Genomic DNA, 21,895 nt, shown 5'->3' on the forward strand with positions numbered 1-21,895 from the left:
ATATGTATAAGTGTGTCTTTGAAGAAAGTAAATCAAGTTGAATGTGAGCGCACAGGCGTTGCAAATAGCTGAGTGCAACACAGGATAGTCGAGACACATAGCTAAATAAGTACGTAAGTACATAAGTGAATTGGTAGTTGTGCAACGGCATAACTGGGCCAAACTTTATAATAGTTTTCGAGTTAAACTGCTGGTCGACTGTATGCAGGTGGTAGCGCACATATTCATATATATTTATTTATGCCTGAATAACTGGCATTCAATGTAAGCTAACGCTTCAGTATACGAGGGTGCATTAAGGGTTTTCCAATTGCGGAAATTAAGCCTTTTATAAAGAGAAAATTTATAAATGAATATTTTTTAAATGTGAACTGATGCGGCGCCCCTCCAGATCTACATAATGATAGCTAGAATTCCAATTCTAACGGGACTGTTTTATTAAGCATCGTAAATACGTATATCCTTTGGTTCTGTTCTTAAGAAATCTTTCGCAATGGAAAAACGCTTACTTCAGTTACACCGAAGCTACAATGCCTTCACAGATGCATTTCTAATAGCATCTAAATGAGCACCTAAATCTGAAAATATAACCGTCCAACGGTTTGCATCCAAAGGAAAGCGTTTTACTGGTTCTGTTTGATATTTTTCGATGCAAATAATCTCCAAGTCAAATAAAGATTTCTTTTATAACGAAAAACATTTTTATAAGGATATTTATCTAGATTTGGATCATTCAATTTGAATTGCAGTTGTATGCTATAATAGTCCGATCTGAACAATGCGAAGATGTGGAGTAATAGAATGTGCCAAATTTCGTGAATATTCAATACATATGTATGTATACCGTCAAAATAAAAAGATTCCATATAAGAAATTCATTTCGAATAGTCAGTTGGTATGAGAGCTATATCCTATAGTGTACAAAATTTCAGATCGAACAGCATCCTTTGAACGGTATTTCGAAAAGAATATAGTCGCTGTAATCCAAAGAAAGTAGATTTATTCTTAAGATCGTCGGATCTACGTAAAATGAAATGCATCCAAATTATTACTACTTTCTACTTATATAAGCAATTATAGTATAAAATTTCTAGAAATGTGATATTGATACATTTCTCTGTTACTTTGCCCTTAAATAATATTTTTCCAGATGTTCATGGTCAGCAGAACATGTTCAAAGTTCAAAAAAAAAAATAGGCTATGTAGCTATTTGTATCCTCATCTATCTTTTTATGACTTACATTTATTATTATGTTTCATGACTTACTTACATTCCTACTATATTTTCACACAGTATTGAAATCAGCGCTGATCGACATTAAAAAATTCTTAAGTGATCGCATTTTAGCTTAATCTTGCTTTTCTGAAACACTTTCTTCGTCAAAAGCTTGCTGAAAACTTGAAAATTAAGCTTTGTTCTGTAATACTTTAGTAGTAGTGAGACCTTCTTCCTTCCGATCATTATTATTGGAATACCGCTTGTAGTCTGATAACCGTCTAATGTACCCTTGTAGTACGTAAGGAGTACAGTGGTTGTCCAGTAAAACGAACCTAAGAGATAACGAATTTTCGTTTTAAGGAACCATCAAATTATCTTATTGTTATATTTTCTTTATATTATAAGCCTTAAGAGTTATTATTATTCGATGTAGCGAACGCTGCCGTATTTTTGCAATAACAGAGGTATCGTTAAACCCACATTAGTTTAACAGTTGTACAACATTTGCATAAAATACAAAACAAAATTTTACAAGTTTCCATTGTCTTAACTAAATGAATTTAGTCAGTTTAAAATACTTTTTCCACATGGTTGGTTCTATTTTGTTAGATTTAAAAAGTGCTATGTCAAATAGAAGCTTTTATCATTGAAAAATAAATTAATGATTTGGATGATTCCGCCAGCGCGGATTTCCAAAGTCGTTGTTTTCTAAATTGAACTTCCTAGAATGGAGTAGGTCCTCTAGAAATGGTTTATAACTCAATGTCAAGACCAAATCCCTATTAGTGGTGCCGGTTTAAAGATATTCTACGTGCTACGAAGGAAATCTTTTTTATTCGAATTTACGAATTGCATAATAAGATTCGTATATTGGACGACCACTGTATTTTGCCAGTGGCTTTTAATAAACCTATACAAGCGCTGAAAATGAGACTACACACTTTTGTTGTTGAACTTTTAAATAGAATAACTCATGGTCTGCACAGGTAGAAAAAGTACAAACTCTAGACTGAGTTGGCATAAGAAACTTTTTTAGTTTACACAACATTCGGACACTTGACGCTGGACACGTTCTGGCCAAACACCAGCCGCTTGTAGGTGTGCGGCGCATGTGTAGACCACAGCTGTGCCTGGAAAGCGCCGTTATATATGCGCGGCTTAACATCTTGCAATACTTTTACCGAACTAAGCTACTTACGCTCTTACTTAGTAACGCTAACTTAAACGAGTTGAGGATTTTACGGTAATGAGGTTTTGAAATCCGCGAAGAAAAGAAAATCAACAAAAAACGAAGAAGATGTGAAAAGATTTAAAGTTTAAGTGGTCATTATGCAATTGAGTTGAATTTATGGCTGTGTGTATGTGAAGGAGTAGAAATAGAAAGGTGAGTAAACGGAATAGTTGCATATCCCAAGTAAGGTAAGTATTGTTGCAAAGTATAGTGTTTGTGAAACTATGTTGGCTATATACAGGAAGTAAAAGTGTTTTAGGCTCTCTTTTGGAAAACAATATAATAATATCATCAGCGGATTATTAACCAAGAAACTAGATTATATACTAAGCAGGCATTTCTATATATAGGGACACCTAAAGCGGAAGACTTACAGTATTTTTTGACGAAATACTCATATGTGGTGTCGGTGCGTCTAAATATGGGAAATCTAACAAAATTATGCGACAAAGGCGAATAACAGAAGTTTTGGACCATAAAAATTCCTAACAATTTCAACAACGGCAGGGCCGTGCCAATCAACTCAATTCGCCTTTAGTAATAGAGAGACTATTCGTTTCCGCTTGCTTGCAGAAATCGGAGTTGCACTTCGGTACTTTTTAAATTTTATGAAGGTCGTCTTAGTTCGGTTATGATGCTATAATAGTCAAAGGTTAGTTTTTAACTTGCACATAAGCCGCATCGGTATTTATTCTGGAAAGATACATTTTGAAACAATTTCTTGATAACTAGATAGGACAACTGAGAATATTCAATTGTGAAGAAAAGAAAAAACAATCAAATCAGCTGAATATTATCCCAACCCAGCATTGCAAGCACTGAAACTTCAGCTCAAAGCAAAATAATCTAATCGTTAGAAAGATTCAACGAATCGCTCTTTCACTTTATATTCTACGCTTAATATATTGATTATATTTCTAGTGTACGCCTTTAATTTCGTTTTCCGGAGCTTCAAGTTGAAACAAATATTGACTGCTTACGAGAAAATGTCAGCTTAATTTAGGGAACAAAGTTTGATTTACAACGCCATTTTAACACTCCAGTAGTCGCGCGTACTACAATAGTAGACCACTTGTGTATATACTTTTACGTTTTACGAATAACTATTCGCAAGAAGTCTGATTTTAAGTTCCTAATATGTTTAAAATGAATATTTTTTGGTTGATTTGGTTTTATAATAAACTGTTACTTATTATTATTAAAACAAATTTTTTATTTACAAATATTTCGTTTCAAACCCTTATGTCTAAAATGTTCTACACATGTAGTACGCGCGACTACTAACGGCACAAAACGGGGCGCGACCACTGGAGTGTTAAATCCTGTAGGCGCATACATGTATGTATATTGAAATTAGTCGAAAATATCAGTCCAAAACCATTCAATTTATTGATAATACGCTCAGGTTTGTGGTCGATGATCAAATTCACATTATATGTATGTTAAAGATTAATTGCGCAGAATAAGCACAATGTACTTTGTGACAAAAAATCACCCGGAAAATGTAAAGGAATATTTATTTATTTTTCATCTGAAGAAAATATTAAAAAAGTAAAGGATATGGGACTTGAAATCGACAGGCAAGAGTGAGAGAGATGGCAAGAGAGCTCGACATCTCCGCGAGTCTGTTCGAGTAATTTTGGTGATCTTTTAGATATGAAACGCGTTCTTGCTCGACATGTCCCGATAAAGCTGAACTTTTTTCAAAAAGAGCACCCTAAACAGGTCTCCTTGGACATGTTTGATAAATACCATCGATCAACCACCATATTCACTAGATTTAGATCCGTGTCATTTTTTCTTGTTCTCCACACTGAAATTGCCGCTACGTGGAACTCGTTTTTAGTCGATCGAAGAGATAAAAATTAGCTGAAGGCTGAAGTTTTCCAGGTTATGGTACTCTTGGGTTTAGGTGCCTCTGCTTCCATAAATTATTAATTTATTGCAGTTAAAAAATTGTCTGATTCCTTTGATAATTACAAAGGCTTAGCGCAATAAAACATTTTTATTATTAAAGATCTTCTCACAATTCAAAATGCCGCAAGAAATACGGTTGGTCCAAAAGTTTTTAAATACATTTATAAATATAAACACTATACATTTAAATTATTTTTATTTTTACGAGACAATTTGTAATAATGCCAACTGATGGTTTTACTAGCAGCAAAGTGTGAGAAATTCCACTTGTCTAACGGTAAAAACCAAAAAAGATGGATATAGCCTTTCAGATTATTATTTATGAGGTATAATTAAATTTTCAACACAAACATTGATCATAGCGCCAATGATAGGCGTGAGTAAGGGTGACAATTATAACGGCAATGCACCGAAGAAGCACATTGCCAAGCCAGGGAGCAAAGGATTATGTTCACAATGATAAATACATACTTGCTGCGGGGGATTACCTAAGAATGCCAATACTAAGGGTGACTGCAAGGAAACAACAAATTGCTTAGAAAATGTTGTGCGGCGAGCGCCGACGACTGAAGGCAACAAGCGGTGAGTTAGCGTTGATAGTGGTGCGCTCGAAACGCGTAAAGGTTATGCAGCTCCCCAAGTTGCAACACTATTGTGTATGCGCCTGGGGACAAGTGTAGGCAATATGCATTTTTTCACTTTCTTTGACTCGCTGTGTGTCACTTCGCTTTCATGGCGACACATCTGTCGTCTATTTAGTCACTTGCGTTAGGCGTATATTACAACAAACAAATTGGTACAAACTAATTTATAATTTATGACCAGCGCTGCGGCAACTTGCTCAGTTGGTGATTAATTTTAAATTATTTTGAGTATTTCTAAGAAAACGGCTTTAGAAAAATTTCGCTCCCCAAAGAGTTGAACAAAGCAATCAACTATGAACCATTAAACTGCAGAAATTGTGAAGATTTTCAAAATTTAGTCAGTAAATATTCCCACACTTGTGTTTTTGAACTTTTCAATATTTTTTAAATCTAAAAAGTTGTTGTTGCCAACAAAAATAATAGGAATTTTACGAAAGCTAAGAAAAATGCTAATTTCTGCAGCAGAAGAAGGTAGCTTGCCACGGCGGCCTCACTTGTAACAACAAAATAATTTTGTTTGTGTTTTTTCTTCTTGCTTTTCATTCTTATCCTGCGCGCATAAATAATTATCCAGCAATTGATTGTTGGCATTTTTGTGCGGATAACACAATGCCACAAATAATTATCAGCTTGCAACGACAATACAATTTATTATGAAACTCCGGCATCGCGTGGTGTGAACCAACCTTTGCAGGCAACTCGTTTGTATTAGTAATTTGGATGTGCGCTGTGCCCAGTCAACCGCGCCACTTGCTGCCAATATTTGCCACACAAAGAATGCACAAAATTGATTAATGATATCAAATTATATATAGTTGGACAATAATCTAGATAAAAGGTCACCAGCGCACGCCGTACAGCGGCGGTCCACTCGCTTAAGCGCAACAATGCAATCAAAGCATTGGCGCGCTGTTGAAGCATTTATGGCGGCGCATTTTTCATAAAACTTTAGGTGGTTATGGAAATTGACATTTTTCGCACTCGTTTGCCGTTGTTTTGTTTATTGTTGTTGCAAATGTTATTGTTTTATTATCATTGACAGAAATACTTTATATGTAAGACCTTTTGGCATTCACACGATTATAATCCATCGAACTCAACTGATTTGAAATATTAAATGCTGAGGTTTTTGCTCTTTAACAAAATTTTAAAAATAAGAGGTTACTAATTCTACTATGCCAGAATCTTATAACCTCAAATAAAAACCCAAGCCTCGAGAAGTTCACCTCAGTTAAATGGCCTGTAGTTTCCAGATAACAGCGAAGTCTGCGCTTTCATGCTTTTTACTTTCACTAAAATGCCAATATATTTACTTCAATGTTCTAGGGGTCACTTTAGGATTCAAAGCGAAGAAGATACGTCTTCAGTATTTCATCTAAAGTTTACTTTTATATATAGGGGTTTTACATAGTTATATATTATAACGATCCGAAAACATTGCGTTCAAAGCTGTATTTGCGTAAACTTATTTTAGTATGCAATACAACAACAAATTTTTTAAATTAGTATTAAAATTTAGGATTTTATGATTTTAAGATTTTTTATGACAAGTTGTGAATACCCCAATAATATAATGATTTTACTTAACATTCAAGCTGACGGCCTTCAGACAATATTAATGAAAGTAATAAAAGAACGGGCGTTCATTTGGTATATGCCGAACCCCAAGCCACTGAAAACTATAAGTAATATTCAATCTCACTAAGTTTGAAAACTTACTATATTGAATGCATAATTTTGAACTAGCTGAAACCAGGAATACTATTTATTATTAAGAACACCTATGCAGTTCGAATCAACAAAGCCCATTGTTTCCTAATATAGGATTGGTTGTGGTAAATGCCTTCTTTATCGCTTAACTTTTAAGAAAGCTTGGTCGCTTGGTCCTTACTTCTCCAGCCTCCTATAAGAACTTTCTGAAAACGAAATTCAACTACTTATATATTTATAATCGCCTATAAACGTTTCTTCAGGAACTATGAACTTCTGAATAAATATCAGTTACAAAATCTAAATTAGCCGCCCACAGTCCGAATTTAAAAAGTCTTGAAAAAAATGAATGAATACCTATCAAAAAAGTTTTTTTGTTGAAAACATTTTCCGGTACCACCATCAGACCGAAGATTCTCTACGCTTATTTTATTCCTTAATATATAAGATGACGTAAGACATTCTTGTTTTTGGAAAGCTAAGTAGACGATTTGCAAAATCAGTTAAAAGGTTACAGTGAAAACGGAAGAAGGTTCCTGAAATCCATGCTATGTTTCTAGAACGTTACAAGTTATAACTTTATGAGACTATGGGAAATACATAAATTTGATTTTTTCATAGTCCCCTACTTAAACAGTTTACCCAAATCAGTTTAGCAACAGAAACTTATACTAGATTCTACTTCTTGTTAATTTTAAAAAAGAGGTCGAAAGATGTTTTGAAACCAAAGAAAATGGTCTAATGGGATCACAGAATTTTCTCTTTTAAAGTAATATACCTTGTTACGACTTGTAAATCTTCTCTAAAATATTTAGGTTTAGGTAAAGTTATGTGTTATTCTCTCTGCTATCTAAGAGATCACATGGAATCTAACTTGCAAAGGCCAAAATGTTCTTTTATTTTGGAGCAGCGTCTTCAATGTAACTAACAGATAGGTTACTATCTATTCAAAGCCACCAGCTATTAACGATTTGTTAGTATGAAGTCCACCTTGACCGCAACCTCTCCACGCTTAAAATAATTTATGCGATTCTTCAATATTTGACTGCGTCCAGAAAAAGTTCTAACGCCGACGATGTGCTAAAAATATTTGTTGTACTAATACGTGTTTCTGATTCTTGGTTAGAAAAAAACTGGTTAACCTCTAAAATTGTATTAAGAATTAATATTTTGCGTCGTTGATTTAATTTATTTCACTTCCACAAATTCTCTCTATGTATATGTTTGTAATTCTGTTTTAATCGACCAATTCATAATTGCCTGTTTGTTTTTTTGTAATTTCAATTGCTGCGGTTTTCCGCAATAATTTTGCTTTTGTTTTTGCCCTCAGTTAAATATTTGTCCATTTACCTTTGTGAGATATCTGCATCCATGCGAACAACTCAATGCTCATAATTTGAACAATTTGTCACAAAAACTTTGTGAAAATGGCATTTGTAACCACTAAAAGCGATCCGGGAGTACTTACGGTATGGAACGTCAAGTGAGGAGGGTGGGTTCGGTTTTTTTGCACAATACGATTAATATCAAATAATTAATTTTAATAATGAATGAGTGTATAATTAATCGTTTGAGATGCGGCGTTTAGCAGGACAACAACAAAATAAACGTGAAATATGAGAGCAACGCAGCAGGGCAAGGATTACCGGCAGAGCAAGCGAAACTCTAATATAACCAGTTAGTCAGAGGACAGTAACACTGACAGCGGCACATTGCAAAATATTCAAGTGCCGTAATCCTTTCAAGCCTGTTACATTGATTCAGAAACCGGAGTACGAAAATAATAAAAAAGACAAAAACCACTGTAAAAATTTGGTTTTGCAAGTTCTTGTTGCTGGCAATGGACTCGAATGAATTCATGTTTTTCCATTAGTGTTTTGTTAATTTTAAATTGTTTGATATAAGAGTGTTATGATTCATGCATGTACCGGTGTCGGTGAGACGGGACTGACCCGGCTGGTAAATTTGTTTCATTATTTAATATAAATATCAGAACATTGTTTAAAACGAAAATGAGATCTTTTGCTGATACCATCTGCTTATTTTTGTGATACTTACTTTCATTGATCTTCCATAAAGCTTACAAATTTCAGACATTAAAGGAAATATTGAAAAAGAGCATTTATTCTTCGTGGTTCTCATGACAAGAATAATGAGTATATCATAAGCCTCTCCATTTCTTCGTTCAAGTACTTACTGTATTCTACCATATTTTTACACCTTGCATAGAATATATTAAATTTGCCACGAAGTTTGTAATACCCAAGGAAACGTCGGAGACCCTTTGAAGCATATACTCGTATATATATGGTATTTACTATACATGTATAAATAATCAGCGGGACGAGCTGGGTTGATTTAGCCATGTGAATTAGTCCGCCAGTTTTTAAGAAATAGCCCTGAAATTTCACACATGTCCTTTTCTACCGCCGATATCGGTCTACTATAGCATGTAGCTGTCATACAGCCTGAATAATCAAAATCTAATTTTTAAATGAAAAACTTTTTAATTTGACAAGATATCTTCCAAAAAACGCACTTGGCTTATTGTTGAAGTAAGCATTATAATATTTAAAGAAATTTTCCATATCGATCCATCATATCATATAGTTGTCATACAAAATTAACATTAACAATAACATTAAGTTTGGATGCAACCGAACATTTAATACTCTTGCAACGTGTAAGAATCAAAGCCAGGGAAATACTTTAAGGTGTAAAACCAATCATATAGAGCAAAGCCAGTCAGATGTTCGAAAATTCTTATTTTAGTTATTTAGGGGCTAGGCCAAATTTTCGCTCAAATTTATCTAATTTAGGCACAAAAATTCAATTTTATGAGTAAAACCCGCTCTCTTATTTGCATTGTGATAACTCTCATGTTGGCCGATATATACGATACAAACTCACCCCGAAGTTCGAAAAACTTTATATTAAGTATATGGGGTGTTAGGGACGTATTCAACACATTTTCGAAGTTTAGACATCATAATAATTGCTTCTTGACTTGTGTACTGGAAACTTAACGAATCAAGTGGGATGTGTGAACACTGTGGGTGGAAGTTCTTATAAGATTGTCTAGCCGAAGGCTCCAGCAGCCAGTGCTTGGCACTCGATACGAAACTAGTAGGAATTTTATGAAATAACTTTCCTGGTGTAGCTCTGAATGACATATTCGAATACATTGAAATACGAAACAAAAAAAAAGTATTTGAATTGATATTGAACGTAAATATTCATATACGTTTATATATAAATTTACTAAATTTAGTTTTTGCAATTAATAAAATGAACACTAACGTGTATTTTTATACAAGTTCATCTGATTCAGATGAAAAACATCACCGAATTGCCATAAGGTTCAGGATTCGTGATAAAAGTAAATACCTGAAGCAACGTAAGAAAAGTTTTAATTGTACCATTTAAGTTAGTATAGATCTTAATCTTATTTTAAATCATTTACAGATTCAGGAAGCGGTTTAGACTGACCTAAGACTATCGGAAATAAAACTTAACGGCCATTTATCAACCGCAGTACCACCAATTCTTCAATCAGCCGGTGGGCCGGTTTATTTCGAAATATGCAATTGAAATTAAGAAGAATAACCATGGGACTCCGCAATGTGAAGTCCTCTTCTCGTCACTATTTAATTACTACATTTCGAAATTCCTATAACTAATAGATGGAGTCTCTATTACCGCATACGCAGATGATTCTACGAAAATTACGGGAAATGGTATTGCTGGTATATGTTCAAAAGTGTATGGCTCTACCTGTGATACATACATACAACCTCTTCACTGTTAGGAACTTAAAACTTTCCCGTGCCAATTTCAAGGCCACCCTATTCACCATCAGGGCGAAGGAGTACATACTGGATATCAACATTTCGATGATGTTAATTTCCGACAGTATACACTTGTCACTTGCGACAGTCTACAGTCTTCTCTTCGCACTCAACCGCTATTGTTGCAAAAGTACAGAACCGAAACTATGATCGCCTGGATGGAAGAAAAAAATTCTGTCAGACCAGCGCACTCACTATAAAGAAGCAAAACACACCTATCTTCAAGAAATTTCTGCTCGGATATTTTCGCCGAAACCTTCTCTGCAGTCACCACAGGAGAACATTCTTTCAACACGTCGCCGAATTAGAACCACATATTAACCTTCTACATAATGCATCTTTGACATCAAAATTACCGTACGGGAATCAACGAAGTCAAAATTGCGAATGATTACAGTAACATGTTCATAAAAACTAGTTACATTTTCACTGCTAGGTTTGCGTTTTATGACGAAATTAATCTCTTTAGGCTCAAACAATGCTGAACCAACCAATCACAAATCTGTCAGATAAGTTCTTTATTTTCTTTTTTTATAGATTTCTAAATCCATATATTGAAAAAAGTATGGATTCGACATTGCGTATATCTTGAGCAGTGGCGTAGCTATAACTTCGGAAGCCCGGGGCCAAGGATGTTCTGCCGCCCCCCTTTACCTTCCTACCTACAAGTTTCATGAGGTGGTTCAAACAAAAGTGAATTTTTACAAAATATCTTCGATATTAAGTATACAAAATTTAGGAACTAGAAGCCACGCAAATTCTGAAGTTTCAAAATTCTCACAATACGGGTTTTGAGGAAATTGATAGTAAATTTACAAGACATCTTATTAAAAGCCATAGAAAAAACCCATTTTCGCCCTATATCTTGTACAATTTTGACACAATTTGCAAAATAAATTTTGTAAAAAAATTTGTTGAAGTTGTAAAAAATTGTTTCTGAATATTAAAAAACAGCGAAGATTGTTTTGCCGCCCCCAAGACGTTGCGCCTGGGGCGACGGCCCCCTATCGGTATCGGTAATCAATCTTAAGGTTTTTTTCCGTACATAAATATGTTTGATTTTCCTTATTAAAACCACAATGAAACGGTTAAATCAGACGCTTCATACAAGTATCCTTATATCTCCTCTCATATTTATCAGTGAAATATTTTCGGGTTATTAATACAAATACAAATAGTGAATAATATAGGAAGAAAAATTGTCGTACGCTAAAAAATTAAACGACCTTCCTTGTTTTTCAGAAAAGATTACCGCTCTCCTCACATAACAGGTTTTAAATGTTTGATATAAGTTAACAGGATGTCAAATATAATTGTAATCAAAGTTTTACCGAATATTGAATTTTGAACTTATTTGGCAATTACTTCAACATATTTCAGAGGTTTTGGAGCCGCAAAATGTGCGAAAATATACAAGTATTGGTTACACCCGAATAGCCCTTCCTCTTTTTGAAGTGCGCATATAGTTGTTGAGTTTAAAATTTCTGTAAGAAAGTATCATTTCCGAAAAACGTATCGCATAAAATTGCGATCCTTTGGTAGATTGGGAGAGGTCAACGAACGGGTTAAAGTTTTTGGGAAAGGTTGTTGATCATCTTAAAAGTAAACAGTATATTAATTTATCTCACCTGGGGTCGTTTAATATGAAACTACCTTCAGAAGTTTGATCCCTCAGTTCGATTTATGGCATAACTTCTTTTGATTTCAATATTTAATAGAGCAATGTAAAAAACATGTTGGTACAGAGTATAATGGTTCTGTTCACCTAACGGTTTTTTGTGTCGTCCAAAACAATCAAGGTATATAGACTTATAAAATGCAATAACGAAGCATTAAATCAAGATATAGAACAGTAATTTTAATAAAAAGATCGGAGTAACAAAGGAAGGGGCCATCCATAAATTACGTCACACTTTGAAGGGGGGGAGGGTATCATTCAGAAGTGACATTGTGTGACAAGGGGCAGGGGGGGTCAAAAGCTTTGTGACATCACATTTCAAAAGACAACGATGCTAAATTGTTCCATTATTACTATAGATATTATTAAATCTCCAAGCATCATCCCATCTGAACCAAGTTCCATATGACAGTTATAGCCCTAGTGTCAAGTCATACTTATTTAAAAGATCGTGTAGCATATGTGGCCTATATTTTTCTTCATATACAACAAAAACAATCACATAAAAAACAAGAGCTGTTGCCTATCGTGAAAATTCGTCCTCAAAGAATTGCGGCTAGACATGCCCCAGAGATTCTCTGTTTAATGAATGATGACGATGCTTTATGGATCGAAGAAGACGAAAATGAAGTGCCTGATTTACCAGTAATAAATGATATAAAGGAGTGGGTCAAAAGTCCATGGACACAAGACGATTAAGTTTTGTATTTTTAATTAGCATGATTAAGTATCTATTATTTCTTGTCTGGTAATTCGTTGTCTCTGTACTATAATAGTTATTTAACTAAATGCTGGTTTTATTAAAGATTATTCAATAAATATAAAAATAAATAGAATAACCTGTTTGTTTTTATTTTTTGATAAATCCATAAAATTGGAAAATATGTGACGTCCCGACATGGGGAGGGGGAATTCAAAATGTGAATTGAGACAAGGACGGGGGGAGGGGTTAAAAAGTCCTTAAATTCGTGTGACGTAATTTATGGATGGCCCCGAACATGTAAGCTAAAAATGAAATATGGGCATTTTCCCGTTCCCTAATGGTAACATACATGTCTCTCAAATCATTAAAGCTAAAATAACAAAATTCGCTTAAGACAAATCCTGTAAGAATCCCAACCGGTATCGTTAAAAACTACCAAAAGTGCGATATGTGCGATCAATAATTAAATGCGACAGAAATTTAAAATTTTATTCGCTTTATAGGAGGTCACGTATACAAGGTCAAAGTTGAACAATGGGCATGGCACCGCCCAATTTTTGCTGAAACATATATCTCGTTACCTACTCGACCGATTTCAAACAATATTAAGCATATGACAATTTTCTTTTCTCGAATACTGCTTCTAAATTATGTCATTTTATGACCAGGAATTATCCAAATTGGACCAAAACTGTTCAAGCTCCTAAGTACCGTATATGTGGACCGCACTACCTAAAGTTGACATTTTACCGCAAATATCATTCAATGTGTGAAATATATTATGTTGCCAAATATCATCGTTCCGCTTTTTTGCTCTTTATTCAATGTTTTACAAAAAGTGTTACAGTGATCGGATTTAGTTCAAATATGCGCCGTATCGATTATCTGTTTCCATCTAGACGGCAACTTCATAATACCTCCCTCGTAGAAGCCCCCTCTTTATTTGCGAAGAACTCGGACAGGAACAAGCCTCTTTTGAGTTCAACTTTACACCAACAAAGGCGTTCGCTATGGACAGGAACAAGTGGTAATCACTTGGTGGATGCGATAAAACCTCCCATCCGAGCTCTCGTAGCTTCTGACGACTCATCAACGATGTGTGTGGTCTGACGTTGTCCTGGTGATACACTTCACCCTTCGCGTTGGCCAATTCTGGACGCTTCTGGTCGATCGCCTGCTTCAAGCGGTCCAGTTGTTCGCAGTAGATGGTAGAATTAAGCGTCTGGCCATATGGGAGCAGCTGATAGTGGATGATTTTCTTCCAATACCACCAAATACGCAGCAAAACCTTCCTGACCGGCAATCCCGGCTTGGCCACTGTTTGGGACGATTCACCGGGCTTCAACCTCAACTGTTTTCGCTTGATATTGTCGTATGTGATGCATTTTTCGTCGCCAGATACCATCCGCTTCAAAAATGGGTCGAGTTCGTTCCGTTTCAGCAGCATATTTCAGGCGTTGATCCGGTCTGGTCAATCTTTTTTGTATATCCAGCCTTCTGTAGATGGTTTAAAATAGTTTGGTGACTAACTCCCATCTTCAGGGCGATGTCATGAGATGCCACATGCCGGTCTAACTCAATGTTTTTCATAATATGATCGGTATTCGTCGTCATAGGTCTTCTGCCGACTGGCTTATCCAGGGTGTTTTTCACCCGCTCTGAATCGTCGAAACCATTCGTCCGCAGTTCGAAGTGATAGAGTACCACATATATCGGCAAATATGTGAGTTATTTTAATGCGAGATAGCGTGTTTTACACATAAGAGTGTATATGTATTTGTGCCTAAAATGGATAATATTGGAAAAACTTGACCTAATCCCATATAACTAATATCAGGATTTTCGAACATTCGTCTGATTTACTCCATATGATTGTTGATTGTATGTGAGGTACCTTGATGAAAATCTGGAAATACTTGATTTGTCTTTTAATAAATCCCTTAAAGTCTTTAAAATAATTAAAAAATATACATTTATGAAATAAACCTTTGCTTGGTTTGAGTTACATACCTGTTAGGTATGAAATCTTTGTTTACTTATCCACAATGAATATAAATATCCACTAAGCAGAACATCCATCAAATCCGCATCACAATTATTTAATTTGCTAATAAATTTCTAGTAACACGAACATAAATGAGTGCAATCAAAATAATCAACAGAAGGATGGAAACATTATAATTTGACAGATGCAACAACAAATGTACAAGTATAACTCGGAAGATGCATTTGAGACACACTCGCCCACAAACATACATTAATTGGACTAAGCACGAGGACGAGAGGCGCGAGGCTTTTGCATTTAAAAAGTTATACATCTGTATATATATGGTATGATGGCCCCTTTACTTGTATTTGTATTATGTGTGTTGCCTGCAGCGTGAAAACAAGAAAAACACATTTTCGGCATTTCATCACCATTCTGCTCATACAATTATGACTTAATTCATGCCTAATGGGCGCCTTATGAGGGAATATTTTCGAAAGATTATCAAGCGACAATAAATGGGTGGGACAAAAGTGTATTATGCTTGCGCTAAAATGTCATAGGTATGGGCAACAGTGCAGTTGAGCTACACACCGTAAGAGAATTGTGGAATTAGGTTTGAAACATCATAAAGGCACATACTTCAGAGGTATACTTATTTTCGTTAGTACGTTGGAATTTCAACCAAAGTCGTAAGCTCACATTCAACCTGATTGATGATTGCAGGAGATGATCATAACCTCTTCATTAGGTTAGGTTAAGTTAATATAGTAGGCCAATAAGTCACGCATAGACCAGTTTTGTAAGTAACTTGTAAGGTCAAACCGAAATATTCAAATATTAACAACTATCTTGAAAAACTTTAGATAAGAACCAAAAACAACGTTGGTCTTGCGTATAGGTGTCGTTCCATTAAACCCTAAACTGTCCACGGAGAAAATTAGTAAGAAATCCAATTTTTACTACTCAGCTCAGGATCTTGCAGACAAAATTCACTGCTTAAAAATTCAAGGCTAGCCTACATAAGCGTATTGTACAAAATTTTCCAGAACTGTTCAATCAAAAGAGTAAGGACAATATTGTCTACGAAATAATTCGTCTCTGTTAAGATGTGAGTATTCAAAAATCTTTATACTATATATGGATAGTTAATACATAGCTATAAGCATAAGCTGATAGTCTTTCCGATATTTCTACTCAGATGATTAGAGGTGGTAATTGTTTTTTCTATAAAATCGCATATGCTGAAATTGTTCTTCGGATCACTCCTAAAACACTATGGCTCCAAAACCAGTTTCGAGCCAGTCACTCCAAGACGAAATTTAAATAAACTGAATAAAAGGATGTATGCGCTGTTTTTGGCTGTCTATAAATCCACGCGCTCTAATTTACAAATAACTCGAAATAATTTAATAGTTCGACTATGTCACCTGCCAGATAGATGATGATGGTCGAGAATCCGTAATTTGTCAAATCACATTGACTATTATAATTTAACTCTATTCTCGGTTTTACCACTTGTTTAATCGAAAAAATCCATTGGAAGTTTGATGGAGGATTATGTACGCTTACAAGGAGAAAATGCACCTTAAAATTAGTAGTAGTAATATTCAGGTTAAATGACTTTGCGAAATGTTTTGCACCTGCGTTTATGATGACGTTACCTACTTGAATACATCTTTGACGTTGACTGCTTAGTAAACGCAGAATTTCTTAAAAATAGAACCTGGGGCTGAAATATATTTCGAAGTGGTTTCCAGGTCCATGTCAGTGCCTGAGGATCAATGAACGATGTCAAATAGCGTTTTTACGTTGGGCGATTGAGACTATTGTCACACTGAGAGATCAATAGCAGTCGGTAATCTGCTGTTTCGGCTTGAAATGGTTCCTGGTGAACATATAGTATATTTCCATCCGAATAATTCTGTATGTCACTAAAATACCTCACTACTTCAGTGTAGCTAAACATTTCGAACTATTCTAGTGGAAAAATTGGGGATGAAAGTGTGCGGCTGCTACCAGCGCTAGAGGAACTGCTAATGGGGAAATTGTAAAGCAATGAAGGGAACACGGAATCACGCATATGTTGACAAAAAGAAATCATGGAAAGTAATGAGGGGATAGAATAAAAAATATGAAATGAATGCAATGCAAGTGGAAATATACTTTTGCATGCAAGCAGCATGCACATGAATTCATATGCGCGATATACATAGATGAATACTTATCTACGAGTATGTATACATATAACGGGTGATTTTTTTGAGGTTAGGATTTTCATGCATTAGTATTTGACAGATCACGTGGGATTTCAGACATGGTGTCAAAGAGAAAGATGCTCAGTATGCTTTGACATTTCATCATGAATAGACTTACTAACGAGCAACGCTTGCAAATCATTGAATTTTATTACCAAAATCAGTGTTCGGTTCGAAATGTGTTATTATCGACAAATTTTGTTCAGCGATGAGGCTCATTTCTGGTTGAATGGCTACGTAAATAAGCAAAATTGCCGCATTTGGGGTGAAGAGCAACCAGAAGCCGTTCAAGAACTGCCCATGCATCCCGAAAAATGCACTGTTTGGTGTGGTTTGTACGCTGGTGGAATCATTGGACCGTATTTTTTCAAAGATGCTGTTGGACGCAACGTTACGGTGAATGGCGATCGCTATCGTTCGATGCTAACAAACTTTTTGTTGCCAAAAATGGAAGAACTGAACTTGGTTGACATGTGGTTTCAACAAGATGGCGCTACATGCCACACAGCTCGCGATTCTATGGCCATTTTGAGGGAAAACTTCGGACAACAATTCATCTCAAGAAATGGACCCGTAAGTTGGCCACCAAGATCATGCGATTTAACGCCTTTAGACTATTTTTTGTGGGGCTACGTCAAGTCTAAAGTCTACAGAAATAGGCCAGCAACTATTCCAGCTTTGGAAGACAACATTTCCGAAGAAATTCGGGCTATTCCGGCCGAAATGCTCGAAAAAGTTGCCCAAAATTGGACTTTCCGAATGGACCACCTAAGACGCAGCCGCGGTCAACATTTAAATGAAATTATCTTCAAAAAGTAAATGTCATGAACCAATCTAACGTTTCAAATAAAGAACCGATGAGATTTTGCAAATTGTATGCGTTTTTTTTTTTAAAAAAAGTTATCAAGCTCTTAAAAAATCACCCTTTATATACTTGTATAAGTGACGCGTTTTCCTATAAAGTGCCGCGTTGCATTCGGAATTATGCGCAGGCAATTACACGCGAAAATCAACGTTCAGCGAGCAAAGAAAGATGTCAAAAGCGAATGTGAATTGAAAGGGAAAACATGCAGAGAAATATGAAAAACGCTTAGAGAATCACGAAAACAAAACGAAAATCTAGTATGTAGCGCCTACCGTAAGTAAAATTCAAAGCAGCAAAGTAAAGCCGACAATGAGGACCTCAAAGACGAAGTAAATATGTAAGTACATATGTATATGCAGTTGTGGGATTGTGGGAACCTGGTGACAATCAGCTGACTGCTTATGGTAACTAGAGGGCTTGTGCTGCCTTTCGAGTGACTACTGCGCTATAAATATTGAAGCAACAACACAATTATTATAAACACCATGCAGCAACACACTGGCAACCCAGCTCATCCAACAGTGGCGAATGAGTGACAAATCAAAGCTGCAGCTGTCCGCAGCAGTGGGTGAACGGCAGCAAGCAAGTTGCATCAGCAACTTAACAAAATTGTTTGAGAGCGCCCATACAGTGTTTGTAAACAAAAATATGCCACACACACACTCTCACGTTTTTTCTAACACAAGCGACATCTAACGGAAAAGCTGTGCAAGTCCAGAGAGCATGTAACGGGAAATGTAAGCAAGACGGTAAAGTTGCGAGAATGTGAGTTTAACGGGAGCAGAAATTGTGGAATTCGCGAAATGGGCGTGAAAAGCGAGCGCATTGGTGAGCAGGAGGGAAAATAGCAAAATAGAAGTTGTTTAGAGTTCTGTATGAGAGAGAAATACTGGCAAAATATAAAAAAATGCAAATGAAAGCAAGTAAACTGTGCTTGAGCCAAATTATTTCACATGCTCTTGAGTAATTAAGCAATTGAAGGTTTTTTTTAAGTTAGGAACCCATTATATATTTTTACTATTTGGATAAATTAATACATACATACATCAGCCTTAAGATATGTGCTTAACCTTAACACACTAACTTTTAAGATCCACAAAAACTTAGAATTCTGATAATTTGAATTGAAAATCAACGCTTCCGATATTGTTTCACTGCAGAATTCTGATAAATGTTGTTTGAACCAAGTTTGCTTTGCGTTACTAAACAAGAATTCTGGCACTATTTTAAAAATATGAGTGATAGTGTGCGTTCATTCTCCAAAGTTGTGAAAATTTTAAATTAATGATATGCCTTTAACTAATTTATATATGTGACCTGGTCTACGGAAAGGGGGCTTAGGTGTCAAAAAATCAATTTTCACTTTTTAGTTGATTCAGATGGAAGATGAGTATGTTTATTTTTAACAGCTGTTTCCCAGAAAACTAGTTTTCGCACGTTAGCTCCCTTTTCGTAGACCAGGTCACATACATATATAAAAAAGTACTCGCAATAGAAAGCTATATTTTTGTACTTATCAAAACTTAGAAATCAAATTAATTTTTTTCTGAATATCAATTTGAGATTTGAGAAATCCTCTGATATTCTTAAAAAATTATCCGAATTTTTATAAGCTGGAGAGCAATATGATATTTTTGATAAATATAAAATATAAATGCGAAAGCACGCAAAAATCGTCAAAATTGCTCGATGAAGGTGAAACGTCTTCAATCGAAAATCGATGCTCAGTAATTTCCACATTTGTACTTAACGGAAATACTCTACACTATGCTATCGATGACTTCATTTTCATTGCTGTCAGATCTTTGTAACAATTTTGCATATTCATCTAAACTATTAAAAAACGATTTATACCGTTACAACAAAGCGAATTTGTTCCATAAAATCAATGCAACATAAGGGACAACTCCGTGTCACGTTTGAGGAAGGTTGTGGTTGAATTGAATTTTTGGCCGAGATTATCACCTGAATAAATCTTTGAGACGCCTTTTTTAAAACCGGCATTAAAAATTTGTATTGAAATATAAACTGTATGAGTTAGGATTACTGAAAACTCTTGATGTCAGGATCTAATGATCAGTGAATTACAATTTTTAAGACAATGATATATTGGGAGCAGAGTTTTTACTTGGCAACAAATTATTTTCAAAAACCTTCACCTCTCTTTCTTTCTATTATTCATGTATTTCAAACCCAAACTTCAGTATGACCAAAACGAACTCTAAACCTATTAAAGTTTTTTAAGATTATCGTTTGCGAAGGATCTTTTTAATTAACGAAGTCCGAAACTCTTTAGGGATGATGGAGTTCCATGTGTCTTACATATTTGTTAAGTCCCGAATTTTATCTTAAGACTGATCTCTAATTAGATGATTCTATACTGGTACTCCGAATAAAAAGCTGAATGTATATACATATGTACAGCAAATTTTATTTCACCGTAACATGTATTGGTAAGAAAACGACCATTAACAACAGCTTTAATTAACCCATACCTAATTGACCAACTTCTAACGTGTCTTAATCGTCAGGCACTTAAATAAGAACCTCAAGCATCGATAACCGCTTGTTAATAGCTTTCGCCGCCCAGTCAATTCGCAATGCATTCTTTATCAATGCAATTGTAGCCAACGCTTACACACAAACATGCGCACCGATAAGCCTAAAACAGTTAGTTGCATCGCTGAGAGAGCGCATTAGCAACCCACTATTTAGCGAAGTTTCACACCAAAGCGCCGCAGCAGACACTCACATGCTCCCGAAGCGCCAAGTTTTCACTTCTCGCAGATGAGATAAAACTTTTCTCGCTCTCTGACGTACGCTCCCGTGTGAGTTGTCTCTCATTGTCAAGTTCAGCTCCCGCTGAGAAACTGCATTTCGTGGCGCAACAGCTCCTCTTGTCACACACACATATGCACGACCTATGTACGAGCCGCCAATTGGCAAAGTCTCGCTGGCAACCTTTGCGCTCGTGAAAATTTAGCTTTCGCTGTTGACTGCCGCCGTTGCTCGTGCTCTTGTTATCATCTCACGATTGTGCTGCTGTCACTATTGCTGCCGCCACGATGATTCTCCGCAATTTGCACCGATAGCGACGAGTATGCTATGCCATAGCCGCGGACGGACAGACACGCATTGGCAGCGCTGACGCTGGCAGTTGAGCGGTGTACGTGAACGTGAGTGGACGTTATTGCCACGCCGAATTGGAATCGTTTATTCGTGCATTCGTGCAGATACAAAACGTATCGGCGACCGTGTTTAGTTTCTCGTGCGTGTGACGACGCCAGCGACGAGTAGGCAGTAAGCGGCCGTCGTAACGTGTATATGAAGTGTATGGTGAATACAAACACACATACAGCGAAGTGAATTTGTGAGTGAGTGTGTGTAAATTGGTCGTTTTCGATCTCATAATTCGAGGGTGAAAAGCGAAAAACTTGTTTGAAATATAATTGCGGACGAACGGAAGAGGTAGTAAGAACGCTGCTACAAACACAGGCATTCATACATACGAACGCAAACATAATTATATGTGTGCGTCAAAACGGTACGCTAGTCAACATCAAAAAAACGCATGTGTTACTATAAAAATCATATAAAACAACAACAGGCAAGCTATCAACTATACGTAACATTACTTGTGTGTGTTTCTTTTTTTGTTTTTGCTCTTCTATTTTTCTATGCCGGGCCGGTTCCTCTGAACGCACGTTTTTATTCTGTTTTGCGGTAGCGCCGCTCGCCATTCGCTGCCGCTTCATAGCCACTTCACAGCTGTGCAGCCGTTGCTGCTGCAGCTTTTTGTTTATTTGTGTGTTTGTTGATCACTCCTTTGCGGGGC

The 21,895-nt window shown here is 35.9% G+C and overlaps 1 protein-coding gene across 13 annotated transcripts in view; it reads left to right on the forward strand.

Annotated features, from left to right (window-relative positions):
- Positions 1 to 21,176: 21,176 nt before the first annotated feature.
- LOC105224097 (chondroadherin-like protein) overlaps positions 21,177 to 21,895 on the forward strand; it is a 171,217-nt gene continuing 170,498 nt past the window's right edge. For 7 of the 13 annotated variants that reach the window (XM_049458830.1, XM_049458835.1, XM_049458840.1 and 4 more), the window contains exon 1: positions 21,177 to 21,528. The gene's annotated coding sequence lies outside the window, so the exon portion shown is untranslated. Of the gene's footprint in view, positions 21,532 to 21,582; positions 21,605 to 21,895 lie in introns of those variants that run through there. The other 6 variants (XM_049458839.1, XM_049458834.1, XM_049458838.1 and 3 more) reach the window with 4 other exon arrangements.

This window comes from Bactrocera dorsalis, chromosome 5 (assembly GCF_023373825.1).
Source record: "Bactrocera dorsalis isolate Fly_Bdor chromosome 5, ASM2337382v1, whole genome shotgun sequence".
NCBI classification, from domain to species: Eukaryota; Metazoa; Arthropoda; class Insecta; order Diptera; family Tephritidae; genus Bactrocera; species Bactrocera dorsalis.